We start from the raw sequence: 18,991 nt of genomic DNA on the forward strand, positions 1-18,991 counted from the left end.
TAGAAATATAACGTGCCTAGTAATTTTGGATTGAATGTCAGACATTGTGAAGATTACCTTGTTGGGGGCTGGTTATTTTTATATTCCTGTAAATATTCTTGATGCTTGCTCTGAGCTAAACTACTTGCATTCTTTGGAGGCTTTCTTTTAAGACTTGTTAGATGGGACCAAAGCAGCTTCTAGTCAAGGGCTGATGTTTCCCTAACTACTGATTCTTCTACCCAATAGGATGTGAAATAGAAGACTCTCCACCCTGGTTGGTGGGAATGGGAACTATTTCCAGTCTTACGTAAGCAACAGGTATTTTTTCCCCTCTAATTCTTTTTCTGGTCTCAGGTTGTTTCCTTACATGTATATACTGACCACTTTCTACCTGAACATTCCAGGAGTACTCTCTCAGATCTCTAAAGCTCTCTCTGTGAAGTTCTCATCTCTGAAACTTTAGCTGGCTTGGCATCCTTGAGTTCCAGCTCCATCTCCATAACTTAGGGAGCCCTCCTCCCTGCACCGGTCTGGAAACTATTTCTAGGCAGTAAGCTGGGATGATCATAGAGCTCTCCTTGTTACCTCCACTCTTTCAGGGATCACTCTCCTGTACTGCCTGGTGTCCAATATCTAAAAACTGTAGAGACATATATTTTGCCTATTTATTTTTTAGTTTTTTTTTTTTTCCCAAAAGGGAGGGTTAGTTAGGTTTTGTCACTCTACTTTGCCTGAAGTAAATTTCTCCAACTTTCTGGCTTCTGAATGTGGTTGATGAGTAATATATTTGGAGAACAGAATAAGTTACATCTTGAATGATGAATTAAAGCTTCTTAATGGTTTAGGATAGCTTAAAAATTTACAACATTTTCAATCATAATTTTCATGATTTTATATTTGTAATTTTCCTAGCAATGCTTAGTAAGCAAGTATCAGTTTAAAGCTTCTTAGTGGGTTAGGATAGCTTAATAAAATTTACAACATTTCAATCATAATTCTCATTTTATATTTGTAATTTTCATATCAATACTTAGTAAAGAGTATCAAAGTTTGATTTCTCATTAATGAAGTAAACAGAAAGATGATAAAGCCAGTTAGGAAACTGAAACACAGAGAAGGTAATTGATGTATTCAGAGGGAGAGAGAAAGAGAGAGAGAGCAAGATCAATCAAGAGAGTATAAATGGAAAAATATGCCAGAATAAGATTGCTAAATTAGATCCAAAACTGGTTCATGTCCCAAAATAAATCATAACCTTTGGGATTATCTTCTCAGCTGAATAGAAATGGTTTTTATTTCTATTATACAAAAACTCATTTGTGTAGTATTCATTTTCACAAATTAACATCTAACCTTTACAGACTTAAACAGGTCTTTAAAATGTCTTATGTCTTAAAAGGTGATCCTTGGGTGGGCTTAAGGCCATGTTTTAGAAAGGCATTGAATGGACACAGTCATCTTTTGTGACTCATTTCCAAGTTTTGGAAATCTTAACATAAGTATTACCTATAAGTCAATTAGATCTGCCATTATCTAGCTGGTCACTCACCATCTATGTTTGCTCATTTAATAAAAAAATTAAACTAGAGTAGTGCTTTATAACTGAAGTACATGTTAGAATCACTTGGGGGAGCTTTAAAAATTACCAAGGCCAGTAATATTGCAATATATGTATTCCAATATGTGTATATATACCACATCTTCTTTATCCATTCATCTATGGATGGACCTAGAGGGTATAATGAATACTAAGTGAAATAAGTCAATCAGAGAAAAACAAATATCATATGATTTCACTTATATGTAGAATTTAAGAAAAAAATACCCAATGAACAAAGAAAAAAAAAAGACTCTTAAATACAGATTAGAAACAGGTGGTTGCCAGAGCGTAGGTAAGCAGGGGGATCGGTGAAATGCATAAAAGGGATTAAGAGTACACTTATCTTGATGAGCACCAAGTAATGTATAGAATTATTGAATCATATTTTATACCTTAAACCAATATAACACTATATGTTATATAGTGTATATAGGTTGAAAACTACTGGCTTAGACTGTGTTTCTCAGACTTCTTACCATAATAACGCTCTGTAATTCTATGGCTTGAAATATAGGCAACCTGCTTTTACACTGAAGAAAGTAGACATAAATACAAACTCTGGTAGTTTTCTCGCACTACCAGTGACTTGGAAATGATTCAGGGCTGCCAGCATTCGTTCCATGGTGTGGAAGCAATGGGAAAGGCCAGGGGTGGGAGAGCTGAATGATTGGTCCTTATGTTCCAATTAGATATAGTCAGCTTGAGTTTCTGGAAAGAGATAGGAATGTCTGCAGACAATTTCTTCAAAAAAAAAAAAGAAAGAAAGAAAAGAAAAGAAAAACCAAAATTCATTTTGTGTTCCTGCTTCTTTATTGTAGAGCTCACCTATATTCCCCAAACAGGTATTCTTTCACACAGTTATTATGGGAGATTGCATTTCTGATTTAAGACTGTGTATCAATAAATTAAGGCTGTGACCAATAATATCCATAAAAAGAAAATGATGGAACAAGTATAAGCTTTTAACATTATTTCAAATAATGAAATTCTACTTCAAATTCTATTCTTTCATTCTTGTTATCAACTGAAAAGTATTTTTGGTGTTTTTTTTTTTTAATTGAAAAGGATTTTATTTCATTTTAATGGTTTTTATTTAAAGTTGTATATAAGATTACTTTAGTACTGCATATTGTCAATTGTTTCTTCCTTTTAGTTGCTCTTTTCCTTTACTACTTGGTAAGACTTGCCTTTACCTTAAAGGATCTTTTTGTGGTCTTTGTCCAGTTTTAGTCTAGTGATAACCACCTTACTAGGATGATGCCCATGTGGAGAGGTGTGTCATTTGGTTTCTCTCACTGTACTCATTCAGTGTAGGTGATGTATTTCTTCCCGTAAACCTGGGCCACTTTGCCAATTTGCTGACCTTTGTAGTGTCCTGGCACAAGCTGTACTTCATCATCCTTTCAGACGGACATGGATCGAACCTTGTACTTCTTTCTCAGCCCTTTGAAGAGAAGGGAAAACATAATCTTCCTGCAAATGTGGGAAGATGCATTGAATGCCTTTTGCAGTTCTTGCCCCCATCAGAAGTCACAAAGGGATTGAACTTCATTTTGGCCGCTGGCGCTTTAGTGATGGCAACAGAAAGGAAGAGCAAAAAGCAGTTTTTGAAAGCAAGGGCTTTTGAAACTCTTCACCCTAAACCTACATTTTATGAAAAACATATAGTAAAGTGTACTTAGCCAGCCAAAAACTTAGAAGAAAAGTTGCTTTCTTTAATAAGAGGTGTTTTTTTTTTTAATAAATTAATGTTGAATTTTTTTCCAATGGTTTTGGACATCTTTCTCAGTAATCACATGGCTTATTTTCTTCTGTTAATGTAGTGAGTAATATTAATAGATATCTAAATATTAAACTGTTTTTACTTCTTGGATTAAACCTTACTTGGTCATGATGGATTATTCTTTCAATATACTGTTTGCTTCTATTTACTTCCTGACACTTTTAATGATAACAGTTTTCTTTCCTTTATGGTGAAACATTCCTGTGAGTTGCATAGGGATGGGATTAATTTTCATAGCAATTTGACAGATTAGAAAACTCAGACAGAAATGTGGTAAATGACTTATTAGCCAAGAACAAATGGTAAATTAGTGACAAAATATATACTTAAATGTTTGATGCCTAATTTCTGGCCTAGGAACTTTTCCATATTACTCTCCTGTAGTAAATTTATGTTTTCATCAAGCAAATATCCCAATCACTAAGTATTTCAGACAACTTTACAATATTTCACATATCCTTAGAATACAGTCTTGAAAATAAGATTTTCAATTCAAGATAAATCATTAACACGTTTAAAATTCTAATTCTTGATGCTTTTCTTTTCTTCTGCTCCACAACAACAGTTCTTATAACTACATTTAACAATCATAGGCCTTAGGGAAAAATGTGGAGTAGATGCAGGAGGAAATGAGAACAAGAGAGGAAAGGTGGATGGTTGAGCCACGGGCTGAGCTAGAGAACCCACCTGGTTGAGTAGATTTGGGGGTAAGCCTGAATGGAAGCATTTAGAGAAACTTGGACACATTAGTGTAAATTTCCAGGTGTGAAATCTACAAGGCAGTTGAAAATGTAGTTCTGAAAACTCCGAAGAGAGGTTGGGCTGGCTATGTACAACTGGTAATGATTGGTATAGAGGTGGTACCAGAGTTCTTGGGAGATAAAATCACCCAAGGAGAGTATGAGGAACAAAGAGAAAGGCATATGAAAGGCCAACATTTCTGTGGATAGAGAAAGAGGAACCAAGAAGAAAATCAGAAAGAAGAGTCACAGGGGCTCCTAGGTGGCTCAGTCAGTTAGTTAAGTGTCCGACTCTTGATTTTTGCTCAGGTCATGATCTCACAGCTGGTGGGTTGGAGATGCACATTGGGCTCTGCACTGACAGCATGAAGCCTGCTTGGGATTCTCTCTCTGTGAGATTCTCCTTCACAGCCCTCAAGTGGAACCAACCATGACAGTACCTTCATTTTAGACCTCTAACTTCCAGAGGGTGAGACAATAAATGTCTGTCATATAAGCCACCTGGTCTGTGATAACTTTGTTATGGCAGCCCTCAGAAACTAGTACAGTAGATGTCTACTAATTAGATGGTGTGGTCAGGGAAGACCTCTCTTTGGAGATAATATTTAACCTGAGGCCCAACTAAAGGCAAGAGCCAGCCCCACGCACATGCACCCCTGCACATGTGCATGCTCTCACTCTCAAAATAAATAAACTTAAAAAAGAAGAAGAAGAAAAAAGAGTCAGAGTTGGAGAAAAGCAAGAGTGAGAAGTATCCTGAAAGCCAAGGAAAGAGAGGTTCTCTTCCCTTTTTACCCCAACCGCATCTTCTCCCAAGCTTTCCCATCTCAGTAAATGGCTCACCATTCACCCAGCTGCTCAAGTAAACAAACAGATACCTTTCTGATTACCTGCTCCCCCAACCTCCTCCCATAAGCAAGTCTTATCAGTTCAGCTCCTAACTGTATACGAATTTCTGTACTTCTTTTTCTTACACAGGCACCCCATGACTCCTAGACACTAACATCTCATCCCTGGACAACTGCAACAGATATGAATGGTCTCCTTGATTCTGATCTTATTCTCCTTCTATGTAGACCATTCTCCATGTAGCAAATAGAATGCTTTTATGAAAGCATGAACAAGATCATGTCATTCCCCTGATTAAAATCCCCCCATGGTTTCTCATTGCACTTTGACTATAATCCAAACTTTATCATTATCATGACCTAAGTGGACCCATATTTGACCCCTGTCTAGCTCTCTGACCCCATCTGCACATTCTACCACTACTGCTCACCAAATCCAGCCATACAAAAGGCATTTCTCTGTTCTTTAAACATACAAAGTCCACTTTCCCTCTGGGCCATGCATTTGCTTATCCCTTTGTCTAAAGTGCTCTGTCCCAGACCTATGAAAGGATGACTCTTGCCTTTAGTTAGGCCTAGGTTAAATATTACCTCCAAAGAGAGGTCTTCCCTGACCACACCATCTACTTAGTAGACACCTACTATATTAGTTTGTGAGGGCTGCCATAACAAAGCTGTCATAGACCAGGTGGCTTACATGACAGACATTTATTGTCTCACCCTCTGGACGTTAGAGGTCTAAAATGAAGGTACTGTCATGGTTGGCTCCTGAGGGCTGTGTAGGAGAATCTGATCCAGCCTTCTCTTCTGGGCTTGTATGTGGCTTTCTTCTTCTTGTACCTCTTCATATCATCTCCCTTTATGTAAATCTGTGTCCAAATGTCCCCATTTTATAAGAACCCCATCATGCTGGATTACAACCCTAATGATCTTACTTCAACTTGATTACCTCTATAAGGACAAATTCTAAATAGTCACACTCTGAAGTACTGGGGGTTAGGCCTCCAACATCTGAAAGGGCACAATTCAACCCACAATGCCCACACCAGTGGTCATCACATCGCACTGTTTCATTTTCTTCATGATATTTATCTTTAACTGAAATTACATTATTCACTAAAAATTTTTTCTTAATGTTTGTTTATTTTTGAAGGAGAGAGAGAGACAGAGCATGAGCAGGGGGGAAGGGCAGAGAGAGAGGAGACACAGAATCTGAAGCAGGCTCCAGGCTCTGAGCTGTCAGCACAGAGGCTGAGGTGGGGATTGAAATCATGAACTGTGAGATCATGACCTGAGCTGAAGTTGGATGCTTAACCGACTGAGCCACCCAGGTGCCCTTACATTATTCCTTTTTTTGCTCACATTGTGCTATTTGTCTCTGGAAGCACCACAGAACAGGAACCTTGTCTGTCTTTGGAGCAGACTCTGCTGGTGCCCCTGACACATCCCCTGTTGCCATAGATACCAGCAGCTTCTCACTGCAAGCTTCCACAACGTTCTGTCTGAGGCTCTTCCTCAAGCTGGTCCTTTCATGAGGCAGGCTGGAGGAGCCCAGAAGTTACTAACAGAGGAGAGGTGACAGAATACTTCCGTTTCCTCTGTGCTGTGTCAGGGACAGTGCTGAAGTTTCCTTTCTGCTGTCTCTGAGAGTTCCAAAGCAGGACTGAGTCAAATTATCCTTCCTGCTCATGAATGTACCTATATTGGCTTTTTCCTCTCTGTTTACTTCCTCACTCCCCTACCAGTGTCTCTTCCCAAATAAATGACTTACACCGAACTCTGGGTCTGCTTCCTGGGGAAACATAACCTAAGGCAGTCTTTATCACTGATCCCTGGCACCTAAAACTGTACATAATACAACATTTGCGGTAAATGCTCAGTAAGTCATGATGCATTAATCAATAGAGGGTAGTGGTAATAGCATCAAATGCTATTGAAAGAAGTCAAATAGAACTTAAGAAAATGTCAATTTGCTAATTGTGAGTCCAGTAGCTGCTGCTAGAAGAGCTTATTTGAACGGTAGTAGGGGCAAGTCTGATTTTGGTGGCTAATATGAGGTGAGAAATCTAGGGACAGCCGACAGGAAAGGGTTAACTTCATACAACATGGGGTGGAAGGAAGTTTGTTTTTTATTTCTTTGGATGAGAACAATTTGATCATACGTGAGACTGATTCAATGGAAAAGGAGAGAATGATGGCAGAAGTGAGAAGCAGGACACTAAAGGGTCAGAGTTGTAGGTGACAAATTAGAAGCTGAGTTAGTGAGTGCAGGTAGAGGAGTTAGCATGCACACACAGAGGCCTCTGGTCTTCCAGGAAAAGAGGCAGTAGGTAAAAACTGGTAAACAGAAGTATGAACATCCATACAAATGTACAGTAAATATGCTCTTTTTCCCCCTGATTTCAAAAGTGACAGGTGTTCATTTCAGAACACTTGGAAAAATAACATATATTAAATACTTCCAATATTTCAGGTGATGGTCTATGGGCTTTACAAGTGTTAACTCATTTACTTCACAATCTATCACATGAAGCAGGTACTGTTTCTATCTCTAGATTATAGAGGAGAGAGATTGAACCAGTCGCCCAAGGTCACAAGACTAGTATGGCAGACCAGGATGTGAACCTACCTTGTCTGGTTCCACAGTCATCCTGTACCAAATGCAAAGAAAAGCCCAGAAGGACAACTTGTCCATCAGAGAAAATAAATAAATACATACATATATAAATACATAACTAAATAAGTAAGTAAGTAAGTAAGTAAGTATGACACTTAGATCTAGAAATCCCCAGGAGTTTATGGCCATTTTCTTCTCTTTTCTCAGGGAAGTAGGTGGGGACTCTGAAGCAAGGAGATGAAAGTAAGTAGAACTCATTAAGAGTAACAGTTTGAAGAGGTTTTTTCTGGGAAAGGAGAAAGGAACTGATGAGGAATTTTGAACAGCAATAAAGATTCAGCTTCAGGTTATAAATATTAAATTGGGGGAAGGTCAATCAGCATAGTTAAATGATTTTTCTCAGTGGCACTGGACTGGTGGTTGGGGTAGATTTTCCATGGGAGGTCCACAGAAGGCCAAGAGAAATTGACAGTCTTGAAGAGAGTGTGGTTAAAATAACTGCATCTTTCAGATCCTTGAAGGCAGACCTTGGGACAGATATTTGAGAGCAAGGAGTTTACAGGGAGACAATTGTAGGAAACATGCTGATAGGGGAGGACAGGAAGTGTGACGGGAGGGAAAGACACCAATAAAGGGTGTGCTCTGCAGTCAACAGGAGCTTCATCCTGATGGGGGACTCTGGGAGCCAGTGTGGAAATACATCTCAGAGTTATCTCCCCTGAGGGGATACCCTGTAGCCATTGGTTAGGATTGCTCCCAGGGTATTCTTGCATGAGCTGAGAGCTTCCACACGTGGAGATACAGAGGGCTCTGGTGGCCAGAGAAAGGCTTCAGTCAAGGAGATGGCTGTTGGAAGTCTGGTAAAAAAAACACCTGAGGGGATAATGACCAGGCATCAAGAGTGTCTGCTACAGGTGGGCCATGGGTTTGCAGTTGGGTCAGAGAGGTAGCAAACCTTTAAGGAGCCTGGGAGAGCAGGCAAACAGTTCTGGGATGAACATCTTTTTGAAAATTATTTTAAATACATAATATTGGCACATAGAACAGAAGTATGAAAGAATATGCAGGGAAAAGTAAATCTTCTCACCATCCATTTCTGTCTCCTATCATTGTTGGTGTCTTGTACATCCTTTTAGAGATAGTAAGGTACTATGTGTGTGTACGCATTACAGGTATCTATATCTATATCTATATCTATATCTATATCTATCTATATTCATATTATAGGTATAACATATATAAGCTAGGTACGGTTAATATATGTATCATTTATTTTTATGTAAACTACCCCACACAAGTGGTAGCATATAATATACTTTGCCTCTTTTACAAGTATATCTTGGGGAATTTTTCATATTATATATATTTAATGTTTATTTATTTATTGAGAGAAAGAGAGTAAGGGACAGATAGAGTGGGAGACAGAGAATCCCAAGCAGGCTCTATGCCATCAGCACAGAGCCCAGTGCAGAGCTTGTACTCACGAACCATGAGATCAGGACCTGAGTCAAAATCAAGAATCGGATGCTTAACCAACTGAAACACACAGGCACCCTTGGGAACATTTCATATTATTGCATATAGATTTGACTCAATTTTTAAAATAACTGCCTGATGTTCAATTTAATGGATGCATCACATTTAATGCGTCTTTTGTTGATAATTGGTTAAAAATTGTTTTCCCTGTAATAATTACTCTTATATATGTGTGTTATTGAGCACCCTCCATTAATCTATAGGATAAATACCTAGGAATAGCACTGCTTGGTCAAAGGGCATGTGCATCTAAAATATTGATGGGTGGTGCTGAATGTCCTTGAACCAATGTACACACCCATGGGATTGACTATCATAATGGGGCCAAAGAGCAGAAGCACAGGAAAGGGAGGAGAAGAGGGAGGGGCAGTCGGACAATGAAATGTCAGATATCAAGATTCTGGTGGCGTAGTTTCCACTCCTGCTAAGGTCCAGGGTGTGGCCATACCAGGAAGTTGTTGGCGTGGAGTGCAGTGCAGGTGAAGGTCAATGAAACAGAAGTCAAGGAAATATGAGGTATCAGAATAACTCATCCAGATGACAAGCCAGTCAGTCTATTCTGGTCTTTGTCATGATATGAAGTTGTGAAATGTAGTTAGAGAAACCTTCAGCTTCCCTTTAAATCTAGCAAGGAAAAGATGCCAGATGCCTACCAGTCCTTTCTACACTATGGAACAGAAAACTCTTCACACTTGAGCTGAGGGGGAAGTATATCAATCAACATGACGGCCCCAGGGGACAGGCAGTGATGTCTCTATTTTCTATGACAGCATCTGTGGCAGTGGGACTAGTAGGGCCATTTTCCTGAATCCTCCAGCTTCCTGTAAATATCTGTTAGGCCTGTGGATAACTCATTTTCCAACACTTTCAAGTGTTGCTGAAATTCTCAAACCAACCCTGGCCTGGACGCCCCTTTCTTGGTAACAAAACCAAAAGCAACAACTACAACAATAGAGATTAATGTGCCGAATCAGTTAGGATTTATAGTTTAAACACTGGTTTAAACCAGAGATGAGTCCCCTTTTCTCTCAGGTATCAGAATCCAGGGATAAGCATTTTACAAAACGAGTGGTAACTCTACAATGCCAGTGGTGTCTCAGACTTCTTTCCTCTTTGCCTCCCCAGTGCTGACTTCTACCTCATAGTTTCTAGATGCCTGCTGGAATTCTAGCCATCCTGCCCATGTTCCATGCTGGAAGAAGGCAGAAAGGGCCAAGGGTAAAAGGGAGCATGCCAGATTAATCAGCATTCCCCACCCTTACCTTTTAATGAGCTTCCCCAGAAGCCTCACTGAGTAATGGAACTTAAATCTCTTTGCACAGGGTAGCCACATGGTCACTCTTATCTCAATTGTGGCCATCACAATTCAGTGGCATTTAAGTTCATTTCCAGGATTATGTAACCATTACCATCATCCATTTCCGGAACATCATCATCTGAAATAGAAACTATATATCCACAAACAATGATCTCTCCATCCCCCTCCCCCTCAGCTACTGTTAACCTCTATTTTACTGTCTGTATAAATTTGCATATTTTAGGTACTTCATATAAGTGATCATACAATATTCATCCTTTTGTGACATTCTCACTTAGCATAATGTTTTCAAGGTTTATTCATATTGTAGCATGTGTCAGTACTTCATTTCTTTTTACATCTGAATAATATTCCGTTGTATGGATATACCACACTTTGTTTACCCATTTTTCTGTCGATGGTGGATTGTGTCTTAGCCTGGTAGGGATGCTGTAACAAAATACCAATTCTAGTGGCTGGAAATGCCAGCATGGTCTGGTTCTCCTAAAAGCCCTCTTCTGGGCTGCAGAAGGAAACTTCTTGCTCTGTTGTCATATGATGGGAGGGATGAAGGATCTCTGTGGGGCCTCTTATTAGAGGGACATTAATCCTATTCATGAGGACTCTACTCTCATGACCTAATCACTCCCCAAAGTTCCCTTCTCTTAATACTATCACAGTGGGATTTCACACTGGGATTTCAACATATGGTTAGGGAGACACAGGCATTGAGACCATTGGAGGTTCTTCTAGCATGTGGCTCTTTTAAATACTGCTGCTGTGAACATTGGTGTATGGATATCTATTTGGTTTCCTGCTTTCAATTCATCTAGGTATGCGCCTAGGACTTGCTGGATCATGTGGTAATTCTATGCTTAATTTTTTGAGGAGCCCACAAATACACTCTGCATGTTGCATTTTATTTAGTTTTTATAAACTTGCAGTTGTTGAAGCCACATGTTGAAATTCTGGTAGAGAGAAGCCTCTTACTCTGGATCCAGCTGGTTAATGCTGCCCACTGAGCAGGGTACTTCTGAGTAGCATATGCTAAAGTGAGCTGGATGGAATTATCTCCATTTTGGAAATGGGAAACAAATAAGAAAGGCTAAGTCACTCTTCTCTTGGTAATGAGAGCTCCACTAACTTTCCCTAGCTCTGCCCCTAGGAAGCCTCACCAAGTGCTTGTGGGCAGCCTTAATGGATTTCTACTAGATTCCCTTGCCCCAAGGTGGACTTGTGAACACCACACAGTGGGGTTCCAGGCTGGAGCTAGTTCCACCCCTATGCTTAACCTCAAGTCAACCTGTCACAAATTTATCATGGAGAGAGAAGATGAACTTAGTTCATTCCATGATCCAGTAATAGTTCTAAATGTAGAACTTAGTATAGCGGGTAAGGATATGGCCTTGAAGTCAGCTGGCTTGTATTTAGATCCCATTCTATAGTCTATTGGTTGTGTGATGTTCACTATAATTATTTAACTTCTCTGCGTCTCAGCTTCCTCATCTGTAAATTGAGGCTTAATAATAGTGCTTTACTTTTGCATATGATTGTTATGAGGGTCACCTGAGTTAACACAGTTAAGAAGTACTTTAGAAAGATGCCTGAACTCTGGAAAGGCTCTGAGTGGCAGTAATTTTAGCAGTGTTGACATAATTATACCCAGGAAGTATAAATTCTATAAATTGTAATAGTTATTAGCAAACTATAGATCACCACTGTAGCACTGGTAACGAAAAAGAAAAAAGAACAAAGTTAGGAGGACACACATGAACAGAGCACAGAGAGACACAGCTAGAGGGGTTGAAAAAGTCACTTTTCATTATGTTTGGTCTGATGTTACAAGCCTGGAAAATGCTAACCACTTGGCCTCTAAAATTTGTTTCTTATTTCCAAATTGGAGATAATTGCATCATTATGAGGATTTACTGAGGCAAAGATAGGGCTCTATAAATTATTATCACTCAACAAATATAAACACTTAAATTAACAATGTGAGGTAGCCCTTCAGCTACAACTCTCATTGTCCAATGCTGTTTGTGACCAGGAGGTTGTGGAAAATACGGAGTAGTTTCAGAGGCCAAGATCAGACATGAGTAAGAGGTGGAGTTTCTATGCAGTGCACTGGACCAGATTAGTATCTGTCCACTGAGGATGTGGATAGGATGAACTGTACCACAGTCTGAGGAATTTAGGCTAATTTTTATACAGCATTCAATTTTAAAATACCAGAAAGAGTTCTGGAAGAAAATGGTGAAATCTGANGGACGCGCTGGAGGCTCTCTAGATTTGAGGCAGTTTGGTTATTCTGTGATGTAATCTGCAACTATGTATTTATTTAGCAGTCACCCTGCGCCATCTATGGGTCAGTATGTTTCCTTGCAACTTAGACCGTAAGGCCTTGTGACCCCTTCAGATACAATGTGATTTCATTTTTGTGAAAGCCTTATTTCATTTTTTGGTTTCCTTGTTTTTGTTTTGGGTAGATTCAACACTTTTTGTGACTATCAAGAATCCTCTCTCTGGAACAAGGGAGAAATTTTGCCTTGAGATGTAGACGTGCATGAACAAGGACCTGAATGTCTAGATTTCATTTGGTAACGTGTTTCCAATAGCCAGGAAATCCTCTCCTCTATGTTAATGACCAGGACGTCATTAAGAAAAAAACAAAAAAACAAAAAAACCCAACCCAAACAAAAAAAATGTGAGGCTTGCATTTTCCCACAGTTTATTGGGAAAGGGGATGGGCCAGGCGTTGGAGTTATTTCTACTTTCTATTGTCCCAGTGTTTTCTTCTTAGCGCCAGTTGGTATAGGGAAGGAACAAAGGAAAGTTCAAGTGCTATGAAGGGAAGGAAGAAAAGGAAATCAAGGAGATCAAGGAGTACTCGTAGAGGGGATGAAGTGGGTTCTGGATTTTGGAGGAAATGAGAGTTACAGGAAAGGAGGAGAAGACCACCTGGCCTTCATGTATGCAGTTCATGACAGCCTCACATAGAAAGAGAAACGACTTTCTCTTGAAGTTGCCTCATATCAAGCTTTTCCCCCTTCATTCTCCATGTCTATGGCACCTGCCTATTTCTGTGCTAAGTTCCCTCATCCTCTCCCTGGTCCAACCATGCTGGTGGTCTCTTTTAGTTTCTGGAAAGCATCATGCTCTCCCATCACTAGGGACTTTCAAGCTGCCTCTGCTTGAAACCTTTTCCTGATAAGTCCTCTTCATCCCAAAGACTTTGGCTTCACAGTCACTTCCTGAAGGAGCCTTGCCCGATCCCCTTGCACATGCTGCATACTGACTGCATCATGACCTCTCCTTTGGAATTAACTCACACTTGTAGGGTTACAGGTCTAAAATTTGTTTTCTGTATTGCAAGTAGGAGACCCTGTCTGTATCCTCATTATCCAATATGAGGGCACGTGGAGGGATCAACAGAAACAATGCAAAATTGTACATGTTCCATTATTAAGTTTTCCTTGGAGGTTTATTTTATTTCATTATTTTCAAAAACTTTGCTTTATTTTTATTTCATTTTATTTTTTATTATTTTTTGAGAAAAAGAGTGCATACAAGCAGGGGAAAGGGGCAGAGGAGAGAGAGAATCTCAAGCAGGCTCCATGCTCAGCGTGGAGCCTGATGTGGGGCTCAATCCTATGACCCTGGGATCGTGACCGGAGCTGAAATCAAGAGTCAGATGCTCAACTGACTGAGCCACCCAGGTGCCCCTTTTTGGAGGTTTATTTTAGAAAACAAGAAAAAGATCACAAAATACCCAGTCACCAACTCATGGTAGGGTTGGGGTGAGAATGTTGTGGGTGCCATTTTCTCAGCACAGCAATGGGGCATGCCCCTGCTTTCTGACCCCGCTCTGGTCCTGTAGGGAGAAGGGGAAACACTCTAGGGTAGAAGTTGTTTTTATTTCTGTCCCTGAGGATAGATGTAGCATACTGATCATGCAGAGAGGCCTCTAACTGGAGCATGATAATACCACCAGACTCAGGAAGGGAGAGAGAACTTTTCTCCATCAATGAATTGAGAAAAGCCATTTCCCAGAGTGCAGAGAAGAATTGGAAAAATTATGTCCATAATGCAACCCTTTGAAATATGTACTAAAAATATGTAATAAACTGTAAATCAGCTGCAAAGAGAACTGTGCTGGGGCTTGAATGTGTTGAGCCCAACTGTAGAGCCAAGCATTTTGAACTGGAGAGAAATAAGAAGAGAAGGGGCCAAGTGATCTAGCTCTAGGCTTCTTTTTTGTTTTGTTATGAGTACAATAAAATCTTGAGGTTATATTCAAAGTAATAATGGAATAATAATATTACTTTATTTCTCACCTTTGAAGGTGAGAAAGAGAAATGGTATCCTGTGAGGTGATGTTGGCTGCAGTATTTGTGGTGAATTGGAGAGGTCAGTCCAGGAAAAAGGGGTGATTGGATTGGAACTAAATATAACAAGCAGTGTCTCTAGGACCTGGGACTTAGAGACTGTGGGGTGCTGAAGGTCCACAGTGGGGTTGCCCAGATGTCAGGGACACCTGGCTCAGCAGTTAGTGTCAAGATGGTCCTAGAAAACTGTCCCCAGTTTTGCAGGCAACTGTTGCCTTGCCTGTCTTGGAGCCATGTGAGTATCCTGTCTACATTATTTGAGGCTCATGAGAGGATGGTTTTGGGTTGCCATTGTTGCAAAAGTGGACACAAAAATAGGAGATGGAGTTTACATGCAGTCCTGGTCATTTGACTTCTGGTTGGCTCAAGAGATGTGGGAATACTGAGGGAAGGGCAGGAAACTACATCTTAATGGTTCTACCTGGTCAATAGTGTGTTTCCTGGGTAATGAGGTCAAGGCATAAGGAGGCTCACTGATACCCCTTTAGGTTTTAGAAAACCCACATAGGCTCAGAGGGAGTTGCTTAGGCTATATCCACAGAATTGACTAAAATCTTTGAATCCATTCTGGCTAACCCCATTATTCTGATTTTGGAAGGGAAAGCCCCACCTGTTGGATTTAGGAATATGTATTAAGTGTCTACTGGCCATACAACATTGCATGGCTCCTTTCACTGCTCTAAAGCTTTCCTTTGCTGATAAATCAAGATCTGGCCCTTCAAAGTTTCTTCTGAAGATCCCATCCTTTGGGAGCTGCCTGAGGCAGCAGAAAGCACACTGACCTGTCAGGAGAGTCTGGGTTCCACTCTCAGCCTCACCATGAGCTGTCTCCATGAGCAAGTCACTTCACCCATCTGGAACCCAACTTCCTCACCGTAAGATGAAGGAGCTAATGTTCCTTCCTTCCATGTCTAACATTCTGTGATTCTGTGTTCCAGTAACTGGATGTAGTGATGCAGCTTGGTTCTAGAAAACAAATAGAGGCATCCCTCCTGTAACACACTGAATATATCTCTCTAAAAATTTATATGTTGAAGCCCTAAACTCCAGTGTGACTGTTTTGGAGATAGGGCCTTTAGGGGGTTAATTAAGGTTAAATGAGCTCAAAAGTGTTGGATCCTAATCCAATAAGACTGCTGTTCTTATAAGAAGACAAAGACACCAAATCTCTTTCTCTCTTTCTGCTTGTGCACAGAGGAAAGACCATGTAAGGACATGGTGAGAAGGTGGCTATCTGAAACCCAAAAAGATAGCTCTTCCCAGATACCAACCCTGCAGGCCCCTTATTCTTCCAGTCTCTGGGACAGTGAGAAAATAATTTTCTGTTGTAAGCCACCCAGCCTATAGTATTCTGTTACAGTGGCCCAAGCAGACACTAAATTATTTCCCTACTCCTCAAGAGCTGGATTATGACTTACTGTTCTGTGACTTCTGTGTGAGGTTGCATTTAATTCTTTCCATTGGCAAAGGAATAGCAAAATAAACTTGATGCTGGAAAAGAAGGTGTTCCTCTGCTGGAACATTTATGGGCCATGGCTATTAAGCCCCTAGTTATCAAGTCTTTCTCAGGGTAGAGTCATGGATGTCTCTGGGGCATTTTCTCTGACACCAACCAATCCTCTAACACACCACCTGGGTGTCCAGTAATTCAACTCAATTATGACATTATCTGCCTAGAGTTAGCATCAGATCCCCCAGCTTAAAGGACTGGCCTCACACCAGATGCCAGTGGCAAATCCCAGGCCATGTGTACTTCTGATCAACTAGCTATAAATCTGGGTTCTCTGTCCCCCCTCCTGAGGTATGGCAGTTTGCAAGAACGGCTCACACAACTTAGGAAAACTTTACTTAGGTTTACTGGTTTATTATAAAGGATACAACTGAGGCACAGCAAAATGGAAAGGATGGATAGGGCAAGTATGGAGGGGGTGTGGTACAGATTCCATGCCATCTTCAGGCACTCAATTTTCCCAGCACTTCAGTGTATTTACCAACCCTGAAGCTCTCCCAACCTCATTGTTCAAAAGTTTTTATAACCCAGTTTCCAGTCCCTCCCTCCTCTTCCCCAAGGTCAGGGGGTGGGGCTGAAGGCTTCAATCCACTGACCCTTTGGTTTTTTTGGTGATGAGCTCCAACCTGAGGCTATCTAAGGGTCCGTAAGACCCTTAAGTCACTTTATTAGAATAAACTCAGGTGTGATTGAAAGGGGCTCATTATGACACTTCAATCACTCAGGAAATTCCAAGGTTTTTAGAAGCTCTGTGCCAGGAACCATGGATAAAGACCAAATATATTCTTATTATACTACAATGTCCTACATGGGACATGCTCAATCTTGGGTGGTCCTCTTGTGGTTGTTGTTGGGTCTGTGGAACTACTTTCTGAGCTAAAATTGAGCATGGAAATCTGGAAAAGGGGTTATTGACTCAAGAATTTTTCTGCAACTTCTGTCAAAATATCTTGGTTGTAAAGCACTGGATAGAGTGGGCAGCTGTGGGGGCAAGTGGACTGCAGGATTTCCAGAAAGGAAGGTCTATACTGTGATCCCAAAGACCTAGATCACAAGACAAAACATGGAGGTGTGGAGAGTTGGGCTTGTAGGTCTTCTCTTCCTTGGGTGTTCCCTGTTTGGGGCTTGGCAGCAGGTGGACAGTGAGTAATCTCTCGGGACCCACCTGTTCAAAGGACCCACAGAGGAGAAGCAGGAGCAGGCAAGCAGCAATAAAGCAGGATACTGAATACAGAGAAGGGGAGTTCCTGTGAGGCGTCTGAGGGATCTGAAGACACAGAGTAACAGCTATGTCAGTGTCCATTGACTTGATATGGACCCTAAGGTTTCTGTGGGTCAGCAGATCTTGTTCAGGATTTCTTGGTGTGACAAGATGTTGACATTACTCAGTGGGATGAATAATGCAGGGCCAAGGGACAGCTGTAGGCTCCTATGACCACACTGTGCCTGGTCCTGCTGTGAGTGTAATGCGTGTGTGCTTGGATGGCCCCAGAGTCAGCCAGCCATACTCCCAGGGCCTGTGGTGAAGTCTTATTTATTCTCATTCCTGGTGTTGGAAGTATGTTTAACTTGGAAAAAGACCACACTGAAATCTGAGTTCATATTGTACTCTGAAAGCTGTGTGTGAAGCAAAATTATTTCCTTCTCTTTTGTCTGCCATTGACATATCTACATTAGAGTTCATAATGTCATTCCAAAGGCATTTGCTGAGAATCTTGGAGGTAAAGGATTTTTCTGAATCCTCAAAGAAATATATATATATATATATATATATATACACACACATGCATATATATATATATTTAATGTTTATTTATTTTTGAGAGACAAGTATGAGCAGGAGAGGGTCAGAGAGAGAGGGAGACGCAGAATCTGAAACAGGCTCCAGGCTCTGAGCTAGCTGTCAGCACAGAGCCCGACGCGGGGCTTGAGCCCACAAACCGTGAGATCATGACCTGAGATGAATTCTGCCGCTTAACTGACTGAGCCACCAAGGCTCCCCTAGACATAAGGAGTAGATACATCTTGGGGAGTCTGGGTGGCTCAGTCAGTTAAGTGTTTGACTTCTGCTCAGGTCATAATCTTGTGGTTAGTGAGTTCAAGCCCCATGTCAGCTCTAAGCTGACAGCTTAGAGCCTGGAGTCTGCTTCGGATTCTGTGTCTCCCTCTCTCTCTGCCCCTCCCCCATTCATGCCCTGACTCTCTCTCTCAGCAATATATAAGCATTAAAAAAAAACAAAGAAGAATAGGTACATCTTCTCATTTTCTGCTCTTGAAAGTTTATAATCTAGGGACCAGATGGAGACTTTTCTATATCCAGAATACTTGATTTTCCAGAATGTCTATGATTTTATTATATGAGTACATACAAGAGTGCATAAATATATTTTATCTATGCAAGAGAATTAGCTCTTTTCATGCACTTTAAAAGCATTTCTTAAAACAAGATTATTTTGCTAATGAAACGTTTATTATAGGAAGTATTAAAAGAATGTAACACTTGGAATTAATTGGAGTACTGTATGATCATCTAACATATTTCTATAAATGTAGAGATGTTGAAGCCTGCCATATAATTTATTTCTGAATGCTTGACACATCACACTTCATCTAAATGATTTATTTTATTTTATTGTGTTAAAGTTTATTTATTTTTGAGGGAGAGAGAGACAGAGTGTGAGCAGGGAAAGGGC

At 40.4% G+C, this 18,991-nt stretch overlaps 1 pseudogene; it reads right to left on the reverse strand.

Annotated features, from left to right (window-relative positions):
* Nucleotides 1-2,698: 2,698 nt before the first annotated feature.
* Nucleotides 2,699-3,134, reverse strand: LOC144217890 (large ribosomal subunit protein uL24 pseudogene; annotated as a pseudogene).
* Between the last annotated feature and the right edge of the window lie 15,857 nt (nucleotides 3,135-18,991).

Source organism: Crocuta crocuta, unplaced genomic scaffold (assembly GCF_008692635.1).
Source record: "Crocuta crocuta isolate KB4526 unplaced genomic scaffold, BGI_CrCroc_1.0 scaffold159, whole genome shotgun sequence".
Taxonomy (NCBI): Eukaryota; Metazoa; Chordata; class Mammalia; order Carnivora; family Hyaenidae; genus Crocuta; species Crocuta crocuta.